The following is a 7,684-nucleotide window of genomic DNA, read 5'->3' on the forward strand; positions in this document are numbered from 1 at the left end:
ACAGTGACTTGGGTCTCCTAGCCCAGTTCCTCTGAGGAGTCTGGATCCCCTTTCTGGTTCCACCTGCCCCAACCCCAAGCCCAAACTAGGCTCTCCTGCCCCTTCTGAGATCCAGTATGATCTCAGGGTGATCTGTCAGGGACACTGACCCAGACCCTAGCTCCCTCACAAAACCCATGCTCGCTCCTCTCTGCCTTCTTCTCACTCTTCATCCCCACCCGGAGGACAGCTGAGACCAGTCTCTGCCCCTCTTGGCTTCATATGGGCACCCACAGGAGCAGTCATTTATCAAAGACAGCGTGTTATTGCTGCCACAAAAGATGTCCTCAAGGAAAAAAAGAGAAACAAGAGAAGGGCTTTCCCCATAGCCTTTCACTAGGTTTGTCAGAATGGCTATGGAGGCCCTCACCCCAGTGGGACTGTAAAAAATGTTCCACCCCTCCCCCACACACCTCCACAGATCCCATCAGACCAAAGCATCTGACTCAACCAGCCCTGACCCCCAAAACCCTATGTGGGCACCTCCTCCCATTCTGCACCCCAGATGCCATAAGGGTAAAACTGAGACTCTAGGGCTACAAACTGCTGCTGCCATGGCTCATCCTCGTCCTCGGCCCTGGGGTCCCCAGGCTGTCAGAAATTTACATGGGCTCATTTGCAAGTGATTCCCACTGCACATACATTCAGGCTGTCAGCTACATATAGTACATTTCACACACAAAGCCATAAAATTCCTCCTTCCCCTCATTCATGCACACACAGGAACACGAATGCAGGCTCATTCTCAAACTCAGCCTCACACCCTGCTCAGACCCTATATCCACACGCTCACCCCACGTCACAAGAGCAGAGACTGTCCTTAGCACACTCACTCTGCCAGGCACCGTAGCACAGCTCTGCGTGTGTCATCTTGCTTAATCCCACAAACCTGAGCCACTTACATTATCTGTGGGAGAATGACCTGTTTTTTCTTTTTTCTTTCATTCTGATTTCCAACCTGGCCAGGTGTAGTGGCTCATGCCTGTAATCTTAGCATTCTAGGAGGGTGAGGCAGGAGGATCACTTGAGCTCAGGAGTTCAAAATCATCCTGTGCCAGAGTGAGACCCTGGTCTTGACTAAAAACAAACAAACAAAAAAAAAAAATAGAAAATAAAAATTTAATTTCCAACCTGTTGAGGATCTAATATATGATCTGACAGTAAAATCAATACTCAAACTGTCCAAAACTCAAACCCTGTTCCACAAGACCTGTCCACCAATCACATGCTCAGATGTCGTGGCAATGTCAAGAGGCCACAAAAGGTTCTAAAATGCCTGTACCTATCTCAACATAGACCACTAACCAACAGTTCTAGGACATGTACCAGTCCGATCTGTGTTTTCAGCAGCACTGCCCCAAAGCACCCCAGGGACAGCAGTCATTATCCCCAAGGCACAGCATTTTAAAGAAACTTGCCCACAGTTACATAGTATGGGCAGGAGTCAGCAGTCTGCTCTAAAACTAACACCATCTCCAGTCCTTCCACGCTTGAACACAGCTTCTACTCACATACGCAGCACAAGACACACACCTGCAGATACCAGTGGGAACAAGTAGGCCCGAGCAGTGATCTTCAACTGGTATGGGGCAGCATCTTTTTTTATTCTTTTACTCTTTTACTTCTTTTACTTCTATGTATAGTGGAAGTTTAACCACAGGTTCAAGGGTGCCATGAGATTAAAAACGTTGAAAAACACTGCTCTAGACACACACATACAAAAACGGGCATGCATTCGTCCCCTATAATAAATACATGTGAATGCACATGGAATGCACACACAAGCATACAAACGTGTCTGTTTTACAATCGACAGGTCCCCGTTGCTGGTACCATGCATGACTGTACAGTAGGAACTTAGAAAATACTTTTGAGACCAACCTCAGCAAGAGCAAGACCCAGTCTCTACTAAAAATAGAAAACTTAGTCAGGTGTCCTGGCAGGCGCCTGTAGTCCCAGCTACTGGGCAGGTTGAGGCAAGAGGATCGCTTGAGCCCAAGAGTTTGAGGTTGCTGTGAGCTCTGATACCACAGCACTGTACTCACGGTGACAGAGTGAAATTCTGTCTCAAAAAAAAAAAAAGAAGGCGGCTCAGCACCTGTGGCTCAAGCAGCTAAGGCGCCAGCCACATACACCTGAGCTAGCAGGTTCGAATCCAGCCTGGGCCTGCCAAACGATGGCTGCAATAAAAAAATAGCCAGGTGTTGTGGTAGGTGCCTGTAGTCCCAGCTACTTGGGAGGCAGAGGCAGGAGAATCGCTTGAGCCCAGGAGTTAGAGGTTGCTGTAAGGTGTGATGCCACGGCATCCTACCCAGGATGACAGATTGAGGCTCTGTCTCAAAAAAAAAAAGACAAGACAATACTTCTGAATAAATTAATACCCTTGTGCCCATTCCTTTTCCTACCCAAAGACACATGAACACATGCATATGGACTCTCATAGATGGAGGAACTAAAGCTGCAGACTAAGAGCACAGCCTTTGCATTCAGGTAGGTAACAGCTCCATTCCGGTCTCCACCGTTAATGCTGTGTGACACAGGGAAGTTACTGCACCTCTCTGAGACTCAATGTCATCATCCAGAAAATGGAGATTAGTTCATTATTTACTGAGCAAATATTTACTGACTGTGTGCATGTGAGGGTCAGTTCCCCAGGTGCTGGGAATAGAGCAGTGAACAAAACCGCAAAAAAGGCCAGGTCCCAGCGGGGGCAGACAGGCACTTAAACAATTGAACACAATATGTTAGGTGGGGATGAAGCCATGTAAAATTTAGTGAGGAAAGGCTTTAGGTGGAGGGCCCTTGAGGGAAGTTGCTATTTTGAAATCGGTTGGACACAGAAGAGCAGATAATCTAAGATCCCAATCGAATGAAAAGCAAGAACAGTTTGTCAGTGGTGGCAAACTCACAGAGGAGTCACTTCTGGGGAGTGCAGAAAGGGGACCACGTGGAGGGCTGGGAATGTCCTGCTCCTTGATCTAGGTAGTGGTTACAGGCATATGTTAAAAAGAGAAAAGTCAGGGCGGCGCCTGTGGCTCAAGGGGTAGGGTGCCAGTCCCATATGCCGGAGGTGGCGGGTTCAAACCCAGCCCCGGCCAAAAAAAAAAAAAAAAAAAAATATTTCAAATTGTATATAAAAACATTGTACCCCATGACTGCATTAATGTACACAGCTATGATTTGGTAGAAAAAATAAATAAACTTTGAAAAAAAAAAAAAAAGAGAAAAGTCCTCATGTGTAAAGATTAGTACACTGTATACACATTTGTGTGATATCCCTCAATTTACAAAAATAGCACAGCCAGGGAAGGCCTCACTGGGAAGAAGGCATTCGAGTACAGGAAAAGCTGAAGGGTAAGGGAGCAGCTGAATGGCTCACCAGGGAAGCACATCTCAGGCAGAAGGGACAGCAGGGCAAAGGCTGCGTGGCCAGAGCCTGCCTAGCATGCTCAAGGAGCAACGAGGAGGCCAGGGTGGCCGGAGCAGGGACAGTAAGGGGGAGAGTGGGAAGAGCTGACGTCCTTTGTGGGACATGACAAGGATCTGCACTTTTCTCCACATGAGACACAAGGTTGTGGAGTGTCTGAGAATACAAGTGCCATGATCTGACTTTTAAAAGGATCACCTGATGGCCATGTAGAATGGTAGGGAAAGGGTGTATCAGTCGGGGTTCTCCAGAGAAACAGAACCAGTAGGATATATATTCAAAGACTATATTTAAAGGTATACTTCAAGGAATTGCCTTCCCCCATGTGCATGTGTTCAGCTGGCACATACAAAATCTGTAGGGCAGACTGGAAGCACTCGGGCAAGAGCTGATTCTGTAGTCCAGAAGCAGAATTTCTTCTTCCTTCAGGAAACCTCGATTTTGCTCTTAAGGCCTTTTACTGATTAGATAAGACCCAGCCAGAGTACCAAGGATAATTCCCTTCACTTAATGTCAACTGACTGTAAACATTAACCACATCTACAAAACACCTTCATAGCTACACCAGAATTAGTGTGTAAATAACCGGATACTGTAATTTAGCCATGGTGTCATATAAAACTAACCTCTCAGGGAGCCAGGATGGAATCAGGGGAGAGTTAAGAAATCACTAAAATAATCCCAAAGAGGGAGGAAGATGGTTTGGAACAAGATGGTAGGAATAGAGGTGCTGAGAAGTGACTGGACATAGTCCAGGATTTACTGATGGCTGGATATGCGTGTGAGAGGAAAGTGGGGATCAGGGGGCCTCCAAAGTGGCCTAAGCAAGATGGAGCTGCCACTGTCTACAATGGGACAGAAGGGCTGGGCGAGGTGGCTCTTGTCCGTAATCCTAGCACCTTGGGAGACCCATGCAGAAGGACTGCTCGAGGCCAAGAGTTCCAGCCCAACCTAGACAACATAGTAAAACTCTACAAAATACATTAATTAGCCTGGCCTGGTGGTACATATCTGTAGTCCTCGCTCCTGAGAAGGCTGAGGCAGGAGAATACCTTGAACCTAGCAGTTTGAGGTCACAGTGAGCTATGATGTCACCACTGTAACTTCAGCTTGGACAATAGAGAAAAAAAAAAAACTCAAAAAATAAATAAATAAAATATAAAAATAAAATGGGGCAGACTGCAGGAGGAGCCAGTTTAGGAGGAGATCAAGGATTCAATTGTGCACATTAGTTAGAGATGCCTCTTCTTGAAGGTCAAGTAGGCAGCTGAATATGTGAGTCTGGAGGCAGAGGAGCAAATCTGGGCATGTGGGGTTTGGCCGGATGAATTCCAGTAAAGCCAGAGGGGAACTAGTGAGATGAAAATAAATGCACGGGTGACAACAGCAGTGGGTCTTGGGACCAAAGCTGAGTAGGGAGTGTAGGACAGCTTGACAGGTGAGGATGAGGCCAAGGTGTATGACTGGTCTGGTGCTGGGGCCAGGGAGACGTGCTGGAATGAGGGTCCTGGAGGGAGTGACCTAGGAACATGGGAGGTAGTGCCTGGTGATTGACAGGCTGCTGTTGTCAAGGTCAAAGGAAAGAGCACAGTGGATAGAGTGGATGGCAAGTGAGGAGCTCCAGGACCTGAGGGGCAGAGGCATCAGCGAATCATCCCTTGTAGTTGTTGACAGTATCAAGAATTCAGACATGGTCGTGCTGGAGAGGCTGGAGGCAGTGACGGCAGAGCAGAAGCCAGAATACTCAGAGCAGGAGAGATAGGCAGCCCTGGGCTGGGGAGAGATCTGCAGAGAAGCCCAAGGATGGGTGGGCAGTCTCCCCATGGCCTGAGCTGCAAGCAGGGAGAGCATAGGACTCCACTTGGAAAGATCTTCTTGAGGACTAAACAGTAACAGGTGCCAGAGTGCCCAGCAAAGAGCCTGGCACAGAGCAGGGGCTTACTGGGTGTGACTGCCTTATCACTGTTTTCCTGGCACCACTGTACTGCCCAGGAGGACTGAAGGTGCGCCAGGCCTTCCTTCCATGGAGCGACTCTGCCCCCTAGGGGCTGGGCCCATAACAGGCCAGAGCTGAGCCCTGGAGAAGACCCATCAGTCTCCTACTGCTCCAGGCATATATGGTGGGGCAAGAGGCAGAGAAAGCTGGATCAAAGAGTATCCATTATCAGCTCCCCCATACCCTGTTCAAAGCACCTGATCCTGGTTTATCAATCAATAACATTGTGTCTTGAGTTCAGGCTGTTGGCCTCAGAATTCCTATACAGGAAGAACTCAGGGGCAGCCAGTCCTTGAGACAGAGGACTAGGACATTTGTCCTACAATTGTAGTTACCTGACCAGGATGCTATTTGCCTTTAGATGGCAAATTTATCAGAAGTGGCCTGGGGAGGGAGAAGTTGATGGAGACTGCCACCCCAGCACCTCCACCACACACATTTCACTCATGGGTAGGGATCACCACGGGTACACTATTATGGGCTTAACAATCAGGTCTCCAAGGCCAGGTGGGGTGGCTCACACCTGTAATCCTAGCATTCTGGGAGGCCAACGTGGGTGGATTGCCTGAGCTCATGAGTTTAAGACCAGCCTGAGCAAGAGCAAGACCCATCTCTAAAAACAGCCAAATGTTGTGGCAGGTACCTGTAGTCCTAGCTACTCGGGAGGCTAAGGCAAGAGAATCACTTGAGCCCAAGAGTTTGAGGTTGGCTCAGCGCCCATAGCACAGTGGTTACAGCGCTGGCCACAAGCACCAGGGCTGGTGGGTTCAAACCCAGTCCAGGCCTGCTAAACAACAATAACAACTGCAACAACAACAACAAAAAATAGCTAGATGTTGTGGCGGGCACCTGTAGTCTCAGTTACTCAGAAGGCTGAAGCAAGAGAATTGCTTAAGCCCAAGAGTTTGAGGTTGCTGTGAGCTATGACACCATAGCACTCTACTCAGGGCAACATAGTGAGACTCTGTCTCAAAAAAATAAAATGAGTAGGGCGCCGGCCCCATATGCCGTGGGTGGCGGGTTCAAACCCAGCCCCGGCCAAACTGCAACAAAAAGAAAAAACAGCCGGGCGTTGTGGCGGGCGCCTGTGGTCCCAGCTACTCGGGAGGCTGAGGCAAGAGAATCGCGTAAGCCCAAGAGTTAGAGGTTGCTGTGAACCGTGTGACGCCATGGCACTCTACCCGAGGGCGGTACAGTGAGACTCTATCTCTACAAAAAAATTAATTAATTAATTAATTAATTAAATAAAATAGTTTGAGGTTGCTGTGAGCTGTGATGTCACAGCACTTTAGTGAGGATGACATAGTGTGACTATGATGACACAGCACTCTACTGAGGGCAACATGATGAGATTCTATCTCAAAATATATATATATATATATATATATATATGGAAAAAAAAGTTTGAGGTTCCTGTGAGCTATGATGCCACTGCACTCTACTGAGGGTAACAAAATGAGATTCTGTCTCAAAAAAATAAAGAAAGAAAGAAAGAAAGGGGCAAAGGCCAGGCATAGTGGTTCATGCCTATAATCCTAGCACGCTGGGAGACTGAGGTGGGAGGATCACTTGAGCTCAGAGTTTGAGACCAGCCTGAGCAACAGTGACTGTTGAAAAAAGAAAACTTAGCTGGGCATTGTGGTGGACACCTGTAGTCCCAGCTACTCAGGAAGCTAAGGCACTTGAACCTAGGGATTTGAGGTTTCTGTGAGCTGGGCTGACACCATGATACTCTAGTCTGGGGTGACAGAGTGAGACAAGAAAAAAAGGAAGGAAGGAAGGGAAGAGGTGGGAGGGAGGGAGGTTGGGTGGGAGGAAAGAAGGGGCAAAAAAAAAATGAGTAAAAGACATAAAGAGCTATTTCACTAAAGAAGAGACACAGATGGCAAAAAAAAAAAGCATATAAAAATTATTCAACACCATTAGCCATTAGAAAAGTACAAACGTGGCCAGGTGCTCACGCCTATAATCCTAGCACTCTGGGAGGCTGAGGTAGGTGGATTGCCTATGCTCACAGGTTTGAGACCAGCCTGAGAAAGAGCAAGACCCTATCTCTAAAAATTGGTAGGCATTGTGGCGGGCGCCTGTAGTCCCAGCTATTTGGGAGACTGAGGCAAGAGCATCACTTGAGTCCAAGAGTTTGAGGTTGCTATGAGCTATGACACCACCACACTCTAGCAAGGGTGACAGAGTGAGACTCTGTCCCCCCCCCCAAAAAAGTG

This window comes from Nycticebus coucang, chromosome 22 (assembly GCF_027406575.1).
Source record: "Nycticebus coucang isolate mNycCou1 chromosome 22, mNycCou1.pri, whole genome shotgun sequence".
In the NCBI taxonomy this organism is placed as follows: domain Eukaryota; kingdom Metazoa; phylum Chordata; class Mammalia; order Primates; family Lorisidae; genus Nycticebus; species Nycticebus coucang.